General features: G+C 45.8%; 1 long non-coding RNA gene across 1 annotated transcript; it reads right to left on the reverse strand.

Moving 5' to 3' along the window:
* Positions 1-29: 29 nt before the first annotated feature.
* LOC139838526 (uncharacterized) lies at positions 30-20,702 on the reverse strand. Its single transcript, XR_011755645.1, has 3 exons — positions 20,397-20,702; positions 18,707-18,787; positions 30-312 (listed from the first exon to the last, which is right to left on the reverse strand). It is a non-coding gene; the product is annotated as an uncharacterized lncRNA (long non-coding RNA).
* Positions 20,703-22,707: the final 2,005 nt, after the last annotated feature.

Consider the following 22,707-nt stretch of genomic DNA (forward strand, 5'->3'; position numbering starts at 1 on the left):
CACAACATGACTATGTAAGACACAAAAGATGGAAATAAGGTTCATATATATAGCAACGCTCTAATGAGCAAGATCCAAATGACACTCAATAGGGAAACATATCCCATCAGTACATCATACATAAGATAGCCAAATAGTCTGGGTACAGACAAGAACCAAATGGGACTAAGAGTCCTGAAGATAATCAAGCGGTGTTTCCATAACCAACAAGCCACAGGCTGCTGCCTTAGGAACGATCCTGCTACGCAACGAAGTCGTCGTCCGTGAACTCGACAAAGTAGCCACCTGTGTACTGCTCATCATCTGTCGTACCTGTTTGTCGAAAAGCGGGTTCCGGAAAAAGAGGAAGAAAAACGAGGGTAAGTACCGTTGGCACGTACTTGCGAGACAAGACCAGCTATGCTTGCTGGTGGGCGGTGTAAACTTCGCCCGGCTATATGTGGAGTTTAGCGGCAGCAAAGCACTAACCAATAGAGACACGCTACAACATCCGTCTAATAGAGAAGGTGAGAGAGCGCTTAATCTAGCAGTTCTATACTCTGCAAACAACAACCCAGCCAGTGCGATCCCCCTTAGCCAAGAGGTACTAACAAGGCACTCACACAGTTGACAATTTTATATCCATTCCATTATAATAGGGCTAACTTACTACGCAAGTAATTAGCAAGTTATTAGCAACAACATTAGGTGTAAGTTGTTCTATGATCGAGTTAAACAGCTCCAAGTCGTCCATAACCGCGGACACGGCTTTCCGAAAAGATTTAACCCTGCAGGGGTGCACCAATGTTACCATACACGCATGCTCGAACCCGCATAGCAAGTGCGGAGTCTCACAACAAGACCGTTCCCAGATCAACAAGAATGCCTAGGGGGGGCACCCGACTAAGCTACCCGAAACGAAGTTCGGCCGTACTCCGATGCGGACTCAGGGTTTGCGACGGCGGCTAGGCGTGCGAACCACACGCTTTCGCTAAACGTCCCGCGGGGTACAGTACAGAAATAAACACCCGAAGGCAACAGGAAGTAAACACCCGAAGGCAACAGTAAGTAAACACCCGAAGGCAACAGTAATAAAGCATGGCATACATGGCATAGGCAAATAAAACCAAGGTTGTGGGCCCCTTTTCAACAGACTTGAGAAATGGTAATGGGTAATGGGGGGTCCCGATAAAACCTCCCACGAGTGGTTAGCGCTCGCCTTAGAAACAGATAACAAGAACTCGGGTCCTAGGGGACATTAGCAAGTCAAAGTTCCGATGCTTTCGCAAAGGGGCTCACAGATGCCTCTGCATATTATATCCCTTAGCAATTTTAAGTTGTAGCAAAAGTTATCCACTTCATTTTCGAAAAGGTAGTACATGAGTCAACATCCCAACAAGATATCCCGAACATTTCGAGATATCAACAAAAACCCTAAACTCGCCTACGACTCGCAAAACTGGCAAACAACAAACAAAAGGTAGGGCGAGGAGGTGTATCTCGGACATATAGGTAACAGGTGGATAGGACACGTGACACAACATAATCGCAACATAAGGATAGCAATAGATCAAAAGAGCATGTAAAAGTAAAATAGGTGAAGGGGTGGGCTCGCCTGTCAGATCAGAGGTAGAAGCACCGACACGATCCTCCAGGGGGAACTCGTACTCTCGTCAGATCGCTCTGCGTCGGCATCTACTCGAGAAGAACCAAATAGCACATACAAGCAAGTATAGCTCAAATCAATACAAGTAAATGCAATGCGCAATATGATGCATGATGACATGGCAAGATGATTTGTGCAAGTCAAAATTAAGTGGGGTGCTCATAATTCACATGAAATGATAAACACTCTCACATAGATCTTAATTGAATTTGCAAGTTTTAATTTGGACAATTCAGAGATGATGCCAATGATGCATGACAATGTTTAAATTTGAATTCCTCTCACTTTTCTGATGAAAATGGATATAAAGTTTGTAGAAATTGGAGTTGTAGAAAAGAAGATATGAATTATGCCATATTACTCCAATTAACTTCAGATTTTAATTATGTCCAAATTTTATTTATCCAAAAACCAAAACAAAGTTCATATTTGAGTAGACCATGAAATGCTGATCGAAATGGACATATGGTTTGTCCAATTCGGATCTGTAAAAGTGCAGTTTTAAGTACTTTGAAAAGTATCCAGATTTCAAAATTTTCAGAAACAAACAAAAGAAAACAAAAAGGGGTTTTGCGCCCAAGGGAAGTCGAACCCAAGCCGCGCGCGTAAGGGAGCAGGGTTGTAGCCAGTGTGCTGCTGCTCGAGTTTTGTATGAATACAGGGTTCAGCAAAGGTAAAGTATATGCGCTGGATAACTGAAAAAGTGAGTGCAGATCTGTAACGTGACAGCTGCAGGCGTTTCTTGCACGATTTTTAAAGTGAAGAGAACAAGAGATCTGGGCAGGTTTAGGATGGTATCTGAAGTAGTTGTGTAAGTATGACAAATCAAGTTTCGAATGGTACAAGCTGAGTTGAATTTGGTGCATCGAGGCGACGACGATGGTCAACGGAAAAATGAGCTCGCGAATAGATGACGAACAGCGAAACTGAAACTCTGTTTTCTGGTCCAAACTTTGAACGAAGATGGCGAGGGCGTTACTGTACGGTTTTGGGCGAATCAAAGTTGTGGAGAGAGAGGGTACTGCCACGCATCGAGAGGATCAGACGACGCGTCCTGGGGTGGTCAGGAACGCAGGTGAAGCTCGTCGGAAGACGAGTCGGAGAAACAGTGAACTGAATTTTGAAACAGAAACTGTTTTTCTGGACCTGACTACGGGAGACGATGGCGACGTCCGCACAGCACCGTTTGGGATGATTCAAAGTTCTCTGGAAAGAGGGTGAAACCGTGCTTCTAATGGTATCAGATATGCGTGCTGGGGTGACCTGTGTCGACGGCGACGATCGTTGGAAGACGTGACAACGTCACTGCAAAAACTGAAAAAGGAAACAGATCTGCATCCTGATCCAAAGTTTGGTCGATGATGGCGTCGTGTACAGGCCTCGAAAACTAGTGACTCCAAAACGAAAGTTGTAGATCTACGTTCCAGATTTCCAACGGTGTGAAAAACGCAAGCTGGACTGGCCTGTGCTGGCGGTGAGATGCATCGAAAGATGGTGTCAGCGAGCAGAAACAAGACTGGGCGTTTTTCTACTCGTTTTGGTTTTCTCGTTTTCGATTCTGCCTCGGATCTCTCTTCTCTGTGGTGATCCAGCATCGTAGATGCATGTAGGGATGGGAGGAGAAGGTCGTGCTCACCCTGGGGTCGCCGTTGAAGAGGAGGAAGCGGCGGAGGAGCTCGCCGGCGAAGAGGAAGAAGGTTGGCCGGGGTAGATGATGCAGAAGTGGATGCTCCCGGGCAGTCCTTGGCGTCTCCACTTCCGTGAAGTAGACCAGGACGAAGAGGAGAGCGGCGCGGTTCCGTTCCCGCGCTCAGGTGAGCTCGAGGTGACCCATGGCGTCGGCGGCGAGCGGGTTGACGGCAGCGCTGTTTTCTCACAGAAGGGTTTTTGGGAGGAGATGGAGAAGGTTGGCGGCGCTTGGAGAGGGAGGAGAGCTAGCTAGGGTTTCTGGAGGCGCTGCTGTGCTTAAAAGGGAGGCAGGGGACGGTGGATGAGAGGGCAGAGCGACGTGGAGCTCGGGCGTTCTCGCCATGCCCGATACGTGACCTTCTGTCGACGTGGAAAGGGAGGCGACGATGGGGACCTCGTACCGTTTCGGGAGAGAGACACTTGGGCCAGCAGGTGGGCTTGCTGGCCACGGTGAGGAAGAGGGGTTGGGTTAGATTAGGTGGGTTAGTTTTAGGCTTTTCTCCTTTGTTTATTTTTCTGTTTTTAGTTTTTTATTTATTCCAAAACCAAGAAAGTTTGAGAACTTGAGAGAAGGAATTTGAATTATTTGAAATAGAAGAGAATACAAGATGCCCTCAAGATTATGTCACATGAGATAACCTTGAGAAGAAGTAGAAATAAAAATAGGAAGATATTGCATAGAGCTTTAAAAGGAAGAATTGCCCCATGATTTTATGTGCAAAATAGTTTGGTGGAGCTTAGAAACAAACCAACCATTTGAGGAGTATCTCCAAATCAAACCAAGATGGTTAAGCAAGGTTGAAAGATAGAAGAGGGAGATTAAGGAGTTATCAATTTTCAGAAAATTTGGCATGACCTTTGTGTATTAGGGGTTTAAGAGATGGGGAAAAAGAAAGGTGTGTGCTTTTCTTGGAACATCACAAGAGTAAGGGGATGAACCAAGAAGAAGAAGGAGGAAGGAAGAAAACCAACAAAGAAAAACCAAAGGCAAATGCAATTTAGTAAAACCAAAGGTGGTGATATGCATGAATGCAACATGATGGTATGACAACAATGCAAGAAAGGTAAAAAGGGGTCTATGTATTACTCTTGGGATGTTACAAACGCCCCCCTTGAAGGAATCGCGCCCCGAGATTCTCAGGAAGAAGAGAAAAGGTGCACTCGGAACGGAGTTGATCTTCCCGCTCCCAAGTTGCTTCTTTATCGGAATGGTGCGACCACTGCACCTTGAGGAACTTGACAGAGTTGTTGCGAGTTCGACGTTCAGCTTCATCAAGAATCCGAACGGGATGCTCTTTGTAGGAGAGGTCTTCTTGGAGGTCGATGAACTCGTGATCAACTGCACGGCCCGGATCTTTGAAGCACTTCTTGAGCTGTGACACGTGGAAGACATCGTGCACTTTGGAGAGCTTCTCAGGGAGTTCAAGGAGGTAAGCGACTTCACCACGCTTTGCTAGAACCTTGAAGGGACCAATGTATCTTGGCGCCAACTTGCCTTTGATACCGAAGCGATGAGTGCCCCTCATAGGAGTAACACGAAGGTAGGCTTGATCACCAGGCTGATATAACATATCACGGTGCTTGCTATCATAATAGCTTTTCTGCCGAGATTGTGCTATCTTCAGATTGTCACGAATGATTCGCACCTTTTCTTCAGCCTCGTTGATGACATCGGGGCCAAAGATTTTCCTTTCACCGCTTTCGCATCAGTTCAGAGGTGTTCTGCATTTGCGACCATAGAGAGCTTCGAAGGGTGCCATGCCCAAACTGGCTTGATAGCTGTTGTTGTAAGAGAACTCAGCGAATGGAAGGCATTCTTCCCATTTCATGCCGAAGGAGATAACACAGGCATGGAGCATGTCCTCGAGAATCTGATTGACTCTTTCGACTTGCCCACTTGTTTGCGGATGGTAAGCTGTGCTGAAGAGCAGATTAGTTCCCATAGCTTTCTGAAAGCTTGCCCAAAACTTGGAAGTGGAGATACTTCCGCGATCAGAGCTTATTTCCAAGGGAACACCATGAAGAGAAACAATCTTTGCAGTGTAGAGCTCAGCCAACTGACTAGCAGATATTGTTTCTTTGACAGGAAGGAAGTGAGCAACCTTGGAAAGACGGTCGATCACCACGAAGATAGCATCATTGCCTTTCCGAGACTTTGGAAGACCAGTCACAAAGTCCATCTCAATCTTATCCCATTTCCACTCAGGAATTTTCAGGGGTTGGAGGACACCGGCAGGTCTCTGATGTTCTGCTTTGACACGGCGACAGACATCACATTCTGAGACATAGCGAGCAACATCCCTTTTCATCCTAGTCCACCAATAGGTAGACTTGATATCGAGATACATCTTTGTGCTGCCAGGGTGGATAGAAAGAGGAGTGTCGTGAGCTTCTTTGAGAATGAGGTTTCTCGTGTCCTGGATCATTCTAACAACAAAACGACCTTGGAAGAAGAGAGTTCCTTGATCGTCGAGAGAGAAAGACTTGTACTTGGGCTTGTGCATATTCTCTTTGATATTCTTGCTACAAATATCTCGCAACTGTCCTTTTCGGATCTTATCTTCAAGAGTTTGCGTGATCACCAAGTTTGCAAGGTAGCCTTGGGGAACGAGCTCAAGATTCAATTTCCTGAATTCTTCATAAAGAGCAGGTTGACTTTCTTGAATCATGAGGTTGTTGCAATAGGACTTGCGACTAAGGGCGTCAGCCATGACATTAGCTTTGCCTGGAGTGTAGCTGATAGAGAGATCAAAGTCCTTGATGGTTTCCATCCATCTCGTTTGACGGAGGTTCAAGTTGGGTTGTGTGAAGATGTATTTGAGACTCTTGTGGTCGGTGAAGATCTCACATTTGTTGCCCAACAAGTATTGGCGCCATGTTATTAAAGCATGTAACACGGCTGCAAGCTCAAGATCATGTGTGGGATAGTTGAGTTCATGCTTTTTCAACTGACGAGAAGCATACGCCACAACTTGACGTTCTTGCATGAGGACAACACCTAGACCATGAAGAGAGGCATCACAGAATATCTGGAAAGGTTTAGAAGTATCTGGAAGAACAAGGACAGGTGTGGAAGTGAGCTTCTGCTTGAGGAGATCAAAGCTTTCTTGGCATTGAGGAGACCAAAGGAACTTCTTGTCTTTCTTCAGGAGATCGGTAAGAGGCTTGGCGATCTTGGAGAAATTCTCAACAAAGCGGCTGCAGTAACTTGCCAAACCGAGGAAACTTCTCACTTGCTTGACATTCTTCGGAGGAAGCCATTCAACGATCGCCTTGACGGTTTCAGGATTGACAGCAATGCCTTTTCCCGAAATGACATGACCAAGATAGACGACTTGAGGAAGCCAAAATTCACACTTGGAGAACTTGGCATAGAGACGGTGTTCACGAAGCTTCATGAGGATGAGGCGAAGATGCTCTTCATGCTCCTCATTGGACTTGGAGTAGACAAGGATATCATCGAGATAGACTACCACAAACTTGTCGAGGTACTCCATGAAAATGTAGTTCATCAACCGAGAGAAAGTGGCAGGAGCATTAGTGAGGCCAAAGGACATGACGGTGTATTCGTAGAGACCATAACGAGTTTTGAAGGCTGTCTTGGGTACATCCTCCTTGCGGATTTTGATTTGGTGATAACCACTTCTCAAATCCATCTTAGAGAACACAGTTGCACCCGCAAGCTGATCAAAGAGCTCATTGATGCGAGGAAGAGGATATGTATTCTTGATCGTTTTCTCATTGAGAGGGCGGTAATCAACCACCAATCGATTAGTTTTATCCTTTTTCTTCACGAAGATGGTAGGACATCCCCATGGAGAAGTGCTAGGCTGAATGAAACCAAGTTTTTGCAACTCATCAAGCTGCTTCTTGAGTTCAGCCAACTCATTGGGACCCATTTTGTATGGCCTATTTGAGATAGGAGCTGTTCCAGGCTCTAGTTCAATGACGAACTCAACAGCCCTATCAGGTGGCATACCTGGAAGTTCTTCAGGAAAGACATCAGGAAAGTCGCAAACCACCGGTATAGACTCAAGCTCCGGAAGAGAACTAGGATTCAAAGCAAAGAGCTTAACGAAAGGTGTTTGAGAAGGTGTATAAGTCAAGGTTCCTGATGAAGTAGGAAAAGAAACTGAATGCTTGGCGCAATCAATGACAACTTTGTTGGCCTTCAACCAATCCATGCCAAGGATGACATTAATGCCAGAGTTTCGAAGGAGTATCAAGGAGGCGAGAAAGATATGGTTTCCAATTTGAATTTGGTTACCATGGCTTATCTTTGAAGATATCATTTGTCCTCCGGGAGAGTGAACCACGAGATTAGACGGCAAGAAAAACACAACAAACTCGTGCATGTGCGAAACTTGAGAGATGAAAGAATGTGACGCTCCGGTATCAAACAGAACTGTAGTTGAAAAAGGGTTGATTGGAAGGATGAGGAACCATTTGTCTTATAGAGCTGAAACAGAACTTTAGCTGAACTTGAGATCTCCGTGGCACAGAAAGAGGGGTGGGAGGGCAGGAAACAAAACCTTCGGACGAGGCACGTAGGTGGGTTGCGCCGGAACAACAGATGAACCAAGATAGCAACGGAACAACGAAAGAACATGTTAGCATGAAAATACTAACAATTGCAAAGGAATAGATTATATGTGGAGATTGACAAAGGATGATAATGAAGCAATCATAGTACAGAAAAATTTTCAAAATACTTTTCCCTATGGCACTATGGTTTCCCACAAACGCGTCCAAGCCTAGGTGAAACAAGATAAGAATAGAGTAAAACCGTTGCACGTCCTTACCAGAGGGAGGGTGGGTGGGGTAAGAAATGAAAGAAGAATCCTACTCTCGCGCACAATTTTTCCTATGTAGCTACTAAAATATTAGTTTCTAGACTCAACTTCGTCCGCTGCAAGGGGCTCCTAAAGGCAGTCCTGCTCTGATACCAAGTCTGTAAGCCCCAGGAGTAGGAAAACCCAGAGCGCGCAGGTAAGAGGGGTTTATGTGCATGAGGTCACTACAAGGGACCGTGAGGTCGCCTCGCATTCCCAAGCATATGGGTAGGCCAAGCAACAGCTCGACACGCCCACGCACACAACACCCACCTCAAAGGCTCACGGTAGGCTTTCCAGGCCTGAGTGCTTCACCTTCCTGTGCACTTCACACATACACACACTGTGCACAGGATACAAGGGTAGAATACAGCTTGAATATCACAACATGACTATGTAAGACACAAAAGATGGAAATAAGGTTCATATATATAGCAACGCTCTAATGAGCAAGATCCAAATGACACTCAATAGGGAAACATATCCCATCAGTACATCATACATAAGATAGCCAAATAGTCTGGGTACAGACAAGAACCAAATGGGACTAAGAGTCCTGAAGATAATCAAGCGGTGTTTCCATAACCAACAAGCCACAAAGTCGTCGCCTTAGGAACGATCCTGCTACGCAACGAAGTCGTCGTCCGTGAACTCGACAAAGTAGCCACCGTGTACCGCTCATCATCATCTGTCGTACTGTTTGTCGAAAAGCGGGTTCCGGAAAAGAGGAAGAAAAACGAGGGTAAGTACCGTTGGCACGTACTTGCGAGACAAGACCAGCTATGCTTGCTGGTGGGCGGTGTAAACTTCGCCCGGCTATATGTGGAGTTTAGCGGCAGCAAAGCACTAACCAATAGAGACACGCTACAACATCCGTCTAATAGAGAAGGTGAGAGAGCGCTTAATCTAGCAGTTCTATACTCTGCAAACAACAACCCAGCTAGTGCGATCCCCCTTAGCCAAGAGGTACTAACAAGGCACTCACACAGTTGACAATTTTATATCCATTCCATTATAATAGGGCTAACTTACTACGCAAGTAATTAGCAAGTTATTAGCAACAACATTAGGTGTAAGTTGTTCTATGATCGAGTTAAACAGCTCCAAGTCGTCCATAACCGCGGACACGGCTTTCCGAAAAGATTTAACCCTGCAGGGGTGCACCAATGTTACCATACACGCATGCTCGAACCCGCATAGCAAGTGCGGAGTCTCACAACAAGACCGTTCCCAGATCAACAAGAATGCCTAGGGGGGGCACCCGACTAAGCTACCCGAAACGAAGTTCGGCCGTACTCCGATGCGGACTCAGGGTTTGCGACGGCGGCTAGGCGTGCGAACCACACGCTTTCGCTAAACGTCCCGCGGGGTACAGTACAGAAATAAACACCCGAAGGCAACAGGAAGTAAACACCCGAAGGCAACAGTAAGTAAACACCCGAAGGCAACAGTAATAAAGCATGGCATACATGACATAGGCAAATAAAACCAAGGTTGTGGCCCCCTTTTCAACAGACTTGAGAAATGGTAATGGGTGATGGGGGGTCCCGATAAAACCTCCCACGAGTGGTTAGCGCGCTCAGTCTTAGAAACAGATAACAAGAACTCGGGTCCTAGGGGACATTAGCAAGTCAAAGTTCCGATGCTTTCGCAAAGGGGCTCACAGATGCCTCTGCATATTATATCCCTTAGCAATTTTAAGTTGTAGCAAAAGTTATCCACTTCATTTTCGAAAAGGTAGTACATGAGTCAACATCTCAACAAGATATCCCGAACATTTCGAGATATCAACAAAAACCCTAAACTCGCCTACGACTCGCAAAGCTGGCAAACAACAAACAAAAGGTAGGGCGAGGAGGTGTATCTCGGCCATATAGGTAACAGGTGGATAGGACACGTGACACAACATAATCGCAACATAAGGATAGCAATAGATCAAAAGAGCATGTAAAAGTAAAATACGTGAAGGGGTGGGCTCGCCTGTCAGATCAGAGGTAGAAGCACCGACACGATCCTCCAGGGGGAACTCGTACTCTCGCTCGCATCGCTTCTGCGTCGGCGTCTACTCGAGAAGAACCAAATATCACATACAAGAAAGTATAGCTCAAATCAATACAAGTAAATGCAATGCGCAATATGATGCATGATGACATGGCAAGATGATTTGTGCAAGTCAAAATTAAATGGGGTGCTCATAATTCACATGAAATGATAAACACTCTCACATAGATCTTAATTGAATTTGCAAGTTTTAATTTGGACAATTCAGAGATGATGCCAATAATGCATGATAATGTTTAAATTTGAATTCCTCTCACTTTTCTGATGAAAATGGATATAAAGTTTGTAGAAATTGGAGTTGTAGAAAAGAAGATATGAATTATGCCATATTACTCCAATTAACTTCAGATTTTAATTATGTCCAAATTTTATTTATCCAAAAACCAAAACAAAGTTCATATTTGAGTAGATCATGAAATGCTGATCGAAATGGACATATGGTTTGTCCAATTCGGATTTGTAAAAGTGCAGTTTTATGTACTTTGAAAAGTATCCAGATTTCAAAATTTTCAGAAACAAACAAAAGAAAACAAAAAGGGGTTTTGCGCCCAAGGGAAGTCGAACCCAGGGCGCGCGCGTGAGGGAGCAGGGTGGTAGCCAGTGTGCTGCTGCTCGAGTTTTGTATGAATACAGGGTTCAGCAAAGGTAAAGTATATGCGCTGGATAACTGAAAAAGTGACAGTGCAGATCTGAAACGTGACAGCTGCAGGCGTTTCTTGCACGATTTTTAAAGTGAAGAGAACAAGAGATCTGGGCAGGTTTAGGATGGTATCTGAAGTAGTTGTGTAAGTATGACAAATCAAGTTTCGAATGGTACAAGCTGAGTTGAATTTGGTGCATCGAGGCGACGACGATGGTCAACGGAAAAATGAGCTCGCGAATAGATGACGAACAGCGAAACTGAAACTCTGTTTTCTGGTCCAAACTTTGAACGAAGATGGCGAGGGCGTTACTGTACTGTTTTGGGCGAATCAAAGTTGTGGAGAGAGAGGGTACTGCCACGCATCGAGAGGATCAGACGACGCGTCCTGGGGTGGTCAGGAACGCAGGTGAAGCTCGTCGGAAGACGAGTCGGAGAAACAGTGAACTGAATTTTGAAACAGAAACTGTTTTTCTGGACCTGACTACGGGAGACGATGGCGACGTCCGCACAGCACCGTTTGGGATGATTCAAAGTTCTCTGGAAAGAGGGTGAAACCGTGCTTCTAATGGTATCAGATATGCGTGCTGGGGTGACCTGTGTCGACGGCGACGATCGTTGGAAGACGTGACAACGTCACTGCAAAAACTGAAAAAGGAAACAGATCTGCATCCTGATCCAAAGTTTGGTCGATGATGGCGTCGTGTACAGGCCTCGAAAACTAGTGACTCCAAAACGAAAGTTGTAGATCTACGTTCCAGATTTCCAACGGTGTGAAAAACGCAAGCTGGACTGGCCTGTGCTGGCGGTGAGATGCATCGAAAGATGGTGTCAGCGAGCAGAAACAAGACTGGGCGTTTTTCTACTCGTTTTGGTTTTCTCGTTTTCGATTCTGCCTCGGATCTCTCTTCTCTGTGGTGATCCAGCATCGTAGATGCATGTAGGGATGGGAGGAGAAGGTCGTGCTCACCCTGGGGTCGCCGTTGAAGAGGAGGAAGCGGCGGAGGAGCTCGCCGGCGAAGAGGAAGAAGGTTGGCCGGGGTAGATGATGCAGAAGTGGATGCTCCCGGGCAGTCCTTGGCGTCTCCACTTCCGTGAAGTAGACCAGGACGAAGAGGAGAGCGGCGCGGTTCCGTTCCCGCGCTCAGGTGAGCTCGAGGTGACCCATGGCGTCGGCGGCGAGCGGGTTGACGGCAGCGCTGTTTTCTCACAGAAGGGTTTTTGGGAGGAGATGGAGAAGGTTGGCGGCGCTTGGAGAGGGAGGAGAGCTAGCTAGGGTTTCTGGAGGCGCTGCTGTGCTTAAAAGGGAGGCAGGGGACGGTGGATGAGAGGGCAGAGCGACGTGGAGCTCGGGCGTTCTCGCCATGCCCGATACGTGACCTTCTGTCGACGTGGAAAGGGAGGCGACGATGGGGACCTCGTACCGTTTCGGGAGAGAGACACTTGGGCCAGCAGGTGGGCTTGCTGGCCACGGTGAGGAAGAGGGGTTGGGTTAGATTAGGTGGGTTAGTTTTAGGCTTTTCTCCTTTGTTTATTTTTCTGTTTTTAGTTTTTTATTTATTCCAAAACCAAGAAAGTTTGAGAACTTGAGAGAAGGAATTTGAATTATTTGAAATAGAAGAGAATACAAGATGCCCTCAAGATTATGTCACATGAGATAACCTTGAGAAGAAGTAGAAATAAAAATAGGAAGATATTGCATAGAGCTTTAAAAGGAAGAATTGCCCCATGATTTTATGTGCAAAATAGTTTGGTGGAGCTTAGAAACAAACCAACCATTTGAGGAGTATCTCCAAATCAAACCAAGATGGTTAAGCAAGGTTGAAAGATAGAAGAGGGAGATTAAGGAGTTATCAATTTTCAGAAAATTTGGCATGACCTTTGTGTATTAGGGGTTTAAGAGATGGGGAAAAAGAAAGGTGTGTGCTTTTCTTGGAACATCACAAGAGTAAGGGGATGAACCAAGAAGAAGAAGGAGGAAGGAAGAAAACCAACAAAGAAAAACCAAAGGCAAATGCAATTTAGTAAAACCAAAGGTGGTGATATGCATGAATGCAACATGATGGTATGACAACAATGCAAGAAAGGTAAAAAGGGGTCTATGTATTACTCTTGGGATGTTACAAACGCCCCCCTTGAAGGAATCGCGCCCCGAGATTCTCAGGAAGAAGAGAAAAAGGCCGGGTACTCGGAACGGAGTTGATCTTCCCGCTCCCAAGTTGCTTCTTTATCGGAATGGTGCGACCACTGCACCTTGAGGAACTTGACAGAGTTGTTGCGAGTTCGACGTTCAGCTTCATCAAGAATCCGAACGGGATGCTCTTTGTAGGAGAGGTCTTCTTGGAGGTCGATGAACTCGTGATCAACTGCACGGCCCGGATCTTTGAAGCACTTCTTGAGCTGTGACACGTGGAAGACATCGTGCACTTTGGAGAGCTTCTCAGGGAGTTCAAGGAGGTAAGCGACTTCACCACGCTTTGCTAGAACCTTGAAGGGACCAATGTATCTTGGCGCCAACTTGCCTTTGATACCGAAGCGATGAGTGCCCCTCATAGGAGTAACACGAAGGTAGGCTTGATCACCAGGCTGATATAACATATCACGGTGCTTGCTATCATAATAGCTTTTCTGCCGAGATTGTGCTATCTTCAGATTGTCACGAATGATTCGCACCTTTTCTTCAAATTCCTCGTTGATGACATCGGGGCCAAAGATTTTCCTTTCACCGCTTTCTGCACTGATTCAGAGGTGTTCTGCATTTGCGACCATAGAGAGCTTCGAAGGGTGCCATGCCCAAACTGGCTTGATAGCTGTTGTTGTAAGAGAACTCAGCGAATGGAAGGCATTCTTCCCATTTCATGCCGAAGGAGATAACACAGGCACGGAGCATGTCCTCGAGAATCTGATTGACTCTTTCGACTTGCCCACTTGTTTGCGGATGGTAAGCTGTGCTGAAGAGCAGATTAGTTCCCATAGCTTTCTGAAAGCTTGCCCAAAACTTGGAAGTGGAGATACTTCCGCGATCAGAGCTTATTTCCAAGGGAACACCATGAAGAGAAACAATCTTTGCAGTGTAGAGCTCAGCCAACTGACTAGCAGATATTGTTTCTTTGACAGGAAGGAAGTGAGCAACCTTGGAAAGACGGTCGATCACCACAAAGATAGCATCATTGCCTTTCCGAGACTTTGGAAGACCAGTCACAAAGTCCATCTCAATCTTATCCCATTTCCACTCAGGAATTTTCAGGGGTTGGAGGACACCGGCAGGTCTCTGATGTTCTGCTTTGACACGGCGACAGACATCACATTCTGAGACATAGCGAGCAACATCCCTTTTCATCCTAGTCCACCAATAGGTAGACTTGATATCGAGATACATCTTTGTGCTGCCAGGGTGGATAGAAAGAGGAGTGTCGTGAGCTTCTTTGAGAATGAGGTTTCTCAGGTCTGGATCATTCGGAACAACAAAACGACCTTGGAAGAAGAGAGTTCCTTGATCGTCGAGAGAGAAAGACTTGTACTTGGGCTTGTGCATATTCTCTTTGATATTCTTGCTGCAAATATCTCGCAACTGTCCTTTTCGGATCTTATCTTCAAGAGTTTGCGTGATCACCAAGTTTGCAAGGTAGCCTTGGGGAACGAGCTCAAGATTCAATTTCCTGAATTCTTCATAAAGAGCAGGTTGACTTTCTTGAATCATGAGGTTGTTGCAATAGGACTTGCGACTAAGGGCGTCAGCCATGACATTAGCTTTGCCTGGAGTGTAGCTGATAGAGAGATCAAAGTCCTTGATGGTTTCCATCCATCTCGTTTGACGGAGGTTCAAGTTGGGTTGTGTGAAGATGTATTTGAGACTCTTGTGGTCGGTGAAGATCTCACATTTGTTGCCCAACAAGTATTGGCGCCATGTTATTAAAGCATGTAACACGGCTGCAAGCTCAAGATCATGTGTGGGATAGTTGAGTTCATGCTTTTTCAACTGACGAGAAGCATACGCCACAACTTGACGTTCTTGCATGAGGACAACACCTAGACCATGAAGAGAGGCATCACAGAATATCTGGAAAGGTTTAGAAGTATCTGGAAGAACAAGGACAGGTGTGGAAGTGAGCTTCTGCTTGAGGAGATCAAAGCTTTCTTGGCATTGAGGAGACCAAAGGAACTTCTTGTCTTTCTTCAGGAGATCGGTAAGAGGCTTGGCGATCTTGGAGAAATTCTCAACAAAGCGGCGGCAGTAACTTGCCAAACCGAGGAAACTTCTCACTTGCTTGACATTCTTCGGAGGAAGCCATTCAACGATCGCCTTGACGGTTTCAGGATTGACAGCAATGCCTTTTCCCGAAATGACATGACCAAGATAGACGACTTGAGGAAGCCAAAATTCACACTTGGAGAACTTGGCATAGAGACGGTGTTCACGAAGCTTCATGAGGATGAGGCGAAGATGCTCTTCATGCTCCTCATTGGACTTGGAGTAGACAAGGATATCATCGAGATAGACTACCACAAACTTGTCGAGGTACTCCATGAAAATGTAGTTCATCAACCGAGAGAAAGTGGCAGGAGCATTAGTGAGGCCAAAGGACATGACGGTGTATTCGTAGAGACCATAACGAGTTTTGAAGGCTGTCTTGGGTACATCCTCCTTGCGGATTTTGATTTGGTGATAACCAATTCTCAAATCCATCTTAGAGAACACAGTTGCACCCGCAAGCTGATCAAAGAGCTCATTGATGCGAGGAAGAGGATATGTATTCTTGATCGTTTTCTCATTGAGAGGGCGGTAATCAACCACCAATCGATCAGTTTTATCCTTTTTCTTCACGAAGATGGTAGGACATCCCCATGGAGAAGTGCTAGGCTGAATGAAACCAAGTTTTTGCAACTCATCAAGCTGCTTCTTGAGTTCAGCCAACTCATTGGGACCCATTTTGTATGGCCTATTTGAGATAGGAGCTGTTCCAGGCTCTAGTTCAATGACGAACTCAACAGCCCTATCAGGTGGCATACCTGGAAGTTCTTCAGGAAAGACATCAGGAAAGTCGCAAACCACCGGTATAGACTCAAGCTCCGGAAGAGAACTAGGATTCAAAGCAAAGAGCTTAACGAAAGGTGTTTGAGAAGGTGTATAAGTCAAGGTTCCTGATGAAGTAGGAAAAGAAACTGAATGCTTGGCGCAATCAATGACAACTTTGTTGGCCTCCAACCAATCCATGCCAAGGATGACATTAATGCCAGAGTTTCGAAGGAGTATCAAGGAGGCGAGAAAGATATGGTTTCCAATTTGAATTTGGTTACCATGGCTTATCTTTGAAGATATCATTTGTCCTCCGGGAGAGTGAACCACGAGATTAGACGGCAAGAAAAACACAACAAACTCGTGCATGTGCGAAACTTGAGAGATGAAAGAATGTGACGCTCCGGTATCAAACAGAACTGTAGTTGAAAAAGGGTTGATTGGAAGGATGAGGAACCATTTGTCTTGTAGAGCTGAAACAGAACTTTAGCTGAACTTGAGATCTCCGTGGCACAGAAAGAGGGGTGGGAGGGCGGGAAACAAAACCTTCGGACGAGGCACGTAGGTGGGTTGCGCCGGAACAACAGATGAACCAAGATAGCAACGGAACAACGAAAGAACATGTTAGCATGAAAATACTAACAATTGCAAAGGAATAGATTATATGTGGAGATTGACAAAGGATGATAATGAAGCAATCATAGTACAGAAAAATTTTCAAAATACTTTTCCCTATGGCACTATGGTTTCCCACAAACGCGTCCAAGCCTAGGTGAAACAAGATAAGAATAGAGTAAAACCGTTGCACGTCCTTACCAGAGGGAGGGTGGGTGGGGTAAGAAATGAAAGAAGAATTCCTACTCTCGCGCACAATTTTTCCTATGTAGCTACTAAAATATTAGTTTCTAGACTCAACTTCGTCCGCTGCAAGGGGCTCCTAAAGGCGATCCTGCTCGATACCAAGTCTCAGAAGCCCGTGAGTAGGAAAACCCGTGAGCGCGCAGTAAGAGGGGTTTATGTGCATGAGGTCACTACAAGGGACCGTGAGGTCGCCTCGCATTCCCAAGCATATGGGTAGGCCAAGCAACAGCTCGACACGCCCATGCACACAACACCCACCTCAAAGGCTCACGGTAGGCTTTCCAGGCCTGAGTGCTTCACCTTCCTGTGCACTTCACACATACACACACTGTGCACAGGATACAAGGGTAGAATACAGCTTGAATATCACAACATGACTATGTAAGACACAAAAGATGGAAATAAGGTTCATATATATAGCAACGCTCTAATGAGCAAGATCCAAATGACACTCAATAGGGAAACATATCCCATCAGTACATCATACATAAGATAGCCAAATAGTCTGGGTACAGACAAGAACCAAATGGGACTAAGAGTCCTGAAGATAATCAAGCGGTGTTTCCATAACCAACAAGCCACAAAGTGTCGCCTTAGGAACGATCCTGCTACGCAACGAAGTCGTCGTCCGTGAACTCGACAAAGTAGCCACCGTGTACCGCTCATCATCCGTCGTACTCGTTTGTCGAAAAGCGGGTTCCGGAAAAAGAGGAAGAAAAACGAGGGTAAGTACCGTTGGCACGTACTTGCGAGACAAGACCAGCTATGCTTGCTGGTGGGCGGTGTAAACTTCGCCCGGCTATATGTGGAGTTTAGCGGCAGCAAAGCACTAACCAATAGAGACACGCTACAACATCCGTCTAATAGAGAAGGTGAGAGAGCGCTTAATCTAGCAGTTCTATACTCTGCAAACAACAACCCAGCTAGTGCGATCCCCCTTAGCCAAGAGGTACTAACAAGGCACTCACACAGTTGACAATTTTATATCCATTCCATTATAATAGGGCTAACTTACTACGCAAGTAATTAGCAAGTTATTAGCAACAACATTAGGTGTAAGTTGTTCTATGATCGAGTTAAACAGCTCCAAGTCGTCCATAACCGCGGACACGGCTTTCCGAAAAGATTTAACCACAGGGTGCACCAATGTTACCATACACGCATGCTCGAACCCGCATAGCAAGTGCGGAGTCTCACAACAAGACCGTTCCCAGATCAACAAGAATGCCTAGGGGGGGGCACCCGACTAAGCTACCCGAAACGAAGTTCGGCCGTACTCCGATGCGGACTCAGGGTTTGCGACGGCGGCTAGGCGTGCGAACCACACGCTTTCGCTAAACGTCCCGCGGGGTACAGTACAGAAATAAACACCCGAAGGCAACAGGAAGTAAACACCCGAAGGCAACAGTAAGTAAACACCCGAAGGCAACAGTAATAAAGCATGGCATACATGACATAGGCAAATAAAACCAAGGTTGTGGCCCCCTTTTCAACAGACTTGAGAAATGGTAATGGGTGATGGGGGGTCCCGATAAAACCTCCCACGAGTGGTTAGCGCGCTCAGTCTTAGAAACAGATAACAAGAACTCGGGTCCTAGGGGACATTAGCAAGTCAAAGTTCCGATGCTTTCGCAAAGGGGCTCACAGATGCCTCTGCATATTATATCCCTTAGCAATTTTAAGTTGTAGCAAAAGTTATCCACTTCATTTTCGAAAAGGTAGTACATGAGTCAACATCCCAACAAGATATCCCGAACATTTCGAGATATCAACAAAAACCCTAAACTCGCCTACGACTCGCAAAGCTGGCAAACAACAAACAAAAGGTAGGGCAAGGAGGTGTATCTCGGACATATAGGTAACAGGTGGATAGGACACGTGACACAACATAATCGCAACATAAGGATAGCAATAGATCAAAAGAGCATGTAAAAGTAAAATAGGTGAAGGGGTGGGCTCGCCTGTCAGATCAGAGGTAGAAGCACCGACACGATCCTCCAGGGGGAACTCGTACTCCTGCTCGTACTGCTCTGCGTCGGCGTCTACTCGAGAAGAACCAAATATCACATACAAGAAAGTATAGCTCAAATCAATACAAGTAAATGCAATGCGCAATATGATGCATGATGACATGGCAAGATGATTTGTGCAAGTCAAAATTAAGTGGGGTGCTCATAATTCACATGAAATGATAAACACTCTCACATAGATCTTAATTGAATTTGCAAGTTTTAATTTGGACAATTCAGAGATGATGCCAATGATGCATGATAATGTTTAAATTTGAATTCCTCTCACTTTTCTGATGAAAATGGATATAAAGTTTGTAGAAATTGGAGTTGTAGAAAAGAAGATATGAATTATGCCATATTACTCCAATTAACTTCAGATTTTAATTATGTCCAAATTTTATTTATCCAAAAACCAAAACAAAGTTCATATTTGAGTAGATCATGAAATGCTGATCGAAATGGACATATGGTTTGTCCAATTCGGATTTGTAAAAGTGCAGTTTTATGTACTTTGAAAAGTATCCAGATTTCAAAATTTTCAGAAACAAACAAAAGAAAACAAAAAGGGGTTTTGCGCCCAAGGGAAGTCGAACCCAGGGCGCGCGCGTGAGGGAGCAGGGTGGTAGCCAGTGTGCTGCTGCTCGAGTTTTGTATGAATACAGGGTTCAGCAAAGGTAAAGTATATGCGCTGGATAACTGAAAAAGTGACAGTGCAGAACTGGAACGTGACAGCTGCAGGCGTTTCTTGCACGATTTTTAAAGTGAAGAGAACAAGAGATCTGGGCAGGTTTAGGATGGTATCTGAAGTAGTTGTGTAAGTATGACAAATCAAGTTTCGAATGGTACAAGCTGAGTTGAATTTGGTGCATCGAGGCGACGACGATGGTCAACGGAAAAATGAGCTCGCGAATAGATGACGAACAGCGAAACTGAAACTCTGTTTTCTGGTCCAAACTTTGAACGAAGATGGCGAGGGCGTTACTGTACTGTTTTGGGCGAATCAAAGTTGTGGAGAGAGAGGGTACTGCCACGCATCGAGAGGATCAGACGACGCGTCCTGGGGTGGTCAGGAACGCAGGTGAAGCTCGTCGGAAGACGAGTCGGAGAAACAGTGAACTGAATTTTGAAACAGAAACTGTTTTTCTGGACCTGACTACGGGAGACGATGGCGACGTCGTCACAGCACCGTTTGGGATGATTCAAAGTTCTCTGGAAAGAGGGTGAAACCGTGCTTCTAATGGTATCAGATATGCGTGCTGGGGTGACCTGTGTCGACGGCGACGATCGTTGGAAGACGTGACAACGTCACTGCAAAAACTGAAAAAGGAAACAGATCTGCATCCTGATCCAAAGTTTGGTCGATGATGGCGTCGTGTACAGGCCTCGAAAACTAGTGACTCCAAAACGAAAGTTGTAGATCTATGTTCCAGCTTTCCAACGGTGTGAAAAACGCAAGCTGGACTGGCCTGTGCTGGCGGTGAGATGCATCGAAAGATGGTGTCAGCGAGCAGAAACAAGACTGGGCGTTTTTCTACTCGTTTTGGTTTTCTCGTTTTCGATTCTGCCTCGGATCTCTCTTCTCTGTGGTGATCCAGCATCGTAGATGCATGTAGGGATGGGAGGAGAAGGTCGTGCTCACCCTGGGGTCGCCGTTGAAGAGGAGGAAGCGGCGGAGGAGCTCGCCGGCGAAGAGGAAGAAGGTTGGCCGGGGTAGATGATGCAGAAGTGGATGCTCCCGGGCAGTCCTTGGCGTCTCCACTTCCGTGAAGTAGACCAGGACGAAGAGGAGAGCGGCGCGGTTCCGTTCCCGCGCTCAGGTGAGCTCGAGGTGACCCATGGCGTCGGCGGCGAGCGGGTTGACGGCAGCGCTGTTTTCTCACAGAAGGGTTTTTGGGAGGAGATGGAGAAGGTTGGCGGCGCTTGGAGAGGGAGGAGAGCTAGCTAGGGTTTCTGGAGGCGCTGCTGTGCTTAAAAGGGAGGCAGGGGACGGTGGATGAGAGGGCAGAGCGACGTGGAGCTCGGGCGTTCTCGCCATGCCCGATACGTGACCTTCTGTCGACGTGGAAAGGGAGGCGACGATGGGGACCTCGTACCGTTTCGGGAGAGAGACACTTGGGCCAGCAGGTGGGCTTGCTGGCCACGGTGAGGAAGAGGGGTTGGGTTAGATTAGGTGGGTTAGTTTTAGGCTTTTCTCCTTTGTTTATTTTTCTGTTTTTAGTTTTTTATTTATTCCAAAACCAAGAAAGTTTGAGAACTTGAGAGAAGGAATTTGAATTATTTGAAATAGAAGAGAATACAAGATGCCCTCAAGATTATGTCACATGAGATAACCTTGAGAAGAAGTAGAAATAAAAATAGGAAGATATTGCATAGAGCTTTAAAAGGAAGAATTGCCCCATGATTTTATGTGCAAAATAGTTTGGTGGAGCTTAGAAACAAACCAACCATTTGAGGAGTATCTCCAAATCAAACCAAGATGGTTAAGCAAGGTTGAAAGATAGAAGAGGGAGATTAAGGAGTTATCAATTTTCAGAAAATTTGGCATGACCTTTGTGTATTAGGGGTTTAAGAGATGGGGAAAAAGAAAGGTGTGTGCTTTTCTTGGAACATCACAAGAGTAAGGGGATGAACCAAGAAGAAGAAGGAGGAAGGAAGAAAACCAACAAAGAAAAACCAAAGGCAAATGCAATTTAGTAAAACCAAAGGTGGTGATATGCATGAATGCAACATGATGGTATGACAACAATGCAAGAAAGGTAAAAAGGGGTCTATGTATTACTCTTGGGATGTTACACCCCTTTCAGTATTAAGTTGCAAACAACAGACAATTGCATTAAGTATGGTGAGTAATGTAATCAATAACTACATCCTCAGACATAGCATCAATGTTTTATCCCTAGTGGCAACAGCACATCCACAACCTTAGAACTTGCTGTCACTGTCCCAGATTTAATGGAGGCATGAACCCACTATCGAGCATAAATACTCCCTCTTGGAGTTAAGAGTAAAAACTTGGCCAGTGCCTCTACTAATAACGGAGAGCATGCAAGATCATAAACAACACATAGGTAATAGATTGATAATCAACATAACATAGTATTCTCTATCCATCGGATCCCGACAAACACAACATATAGAATTACAGATAGATGATCTTGATCATGTTAGGAAGCTCACAAGATCCGAAAATGAAGCACATGAGGAGAAGACGACCATCTAGCTACTGCTATGGACCCATAGTCCAGGGGTGAACTACTCACTCATCACTCCGGAGGCGACCATGGCGGTGAAGAGTCCTCCGGGAGATGATTCCCCTCTCCGGCAGGGTGCCGGAGGCGATCTCCAGAATCCCCCGAGATGGGATTGGCGGCGGCGGCGTCTCGAAGGTTTTCCGTATCGTGGCTCTCAGATCGGGGGTTTCGCGACGAAGGCTTTAAGTAGGCGGAAGGGCAACGCGGGGCCACACGAGGCCACACACACCGGGGCCGCGCGGCCAGACCCGGGCCGCGCCGCTCGTTGTGGTGGCGCCTCGTGGCCCCACTTCCTTTCCCCCTCGGTCTTCTCGGAAGCTTCGTGCAAAAATAGGACCCCGGGCGTTGATTTCGTCCAATTCCGAGAATATTTCCTTTGTAGGATTTACGAAACCAAAAACAGCAGAAAAACAAGAATCGGCTCTTCGGCATCTCGTTAATAGGTTAGTGCCGTAAAATGCATAAATATGACATAAAGTTTGCATAAAACATGTAGATATCATCAATAATGTGGCATGGAACATAAGAAATTATCGATACGTCGGAGACGTATCACTCACGGCGACACAACAAAGGAAGTGATTTGTCCATGCCGCGTATGTTTGAATATTGGGTCCAAGCCTCAACATGTAGTCTCAGATCATTTATTCGTTTATGGGATGGACCAGACATATATCAGGTGGATTAACCATGGTGAAC

The sequence above is a fragment of the Lolium perenne genome, chromosome 3, assembly GCF_019359855.2.
Source record: "Lolium perenne isolate Kyuss_39 chromosome 3, Kyuss_2.0, whole genome shotgun sequence".
In the NCBI taxonomy this organism is placed as follows: domain Eukaryota; kingdom Viridiplantae; phylum Streptophyta; class Magnoliopsida; order Poales; family Poaceae; genus Lolium; species Lolium perenne.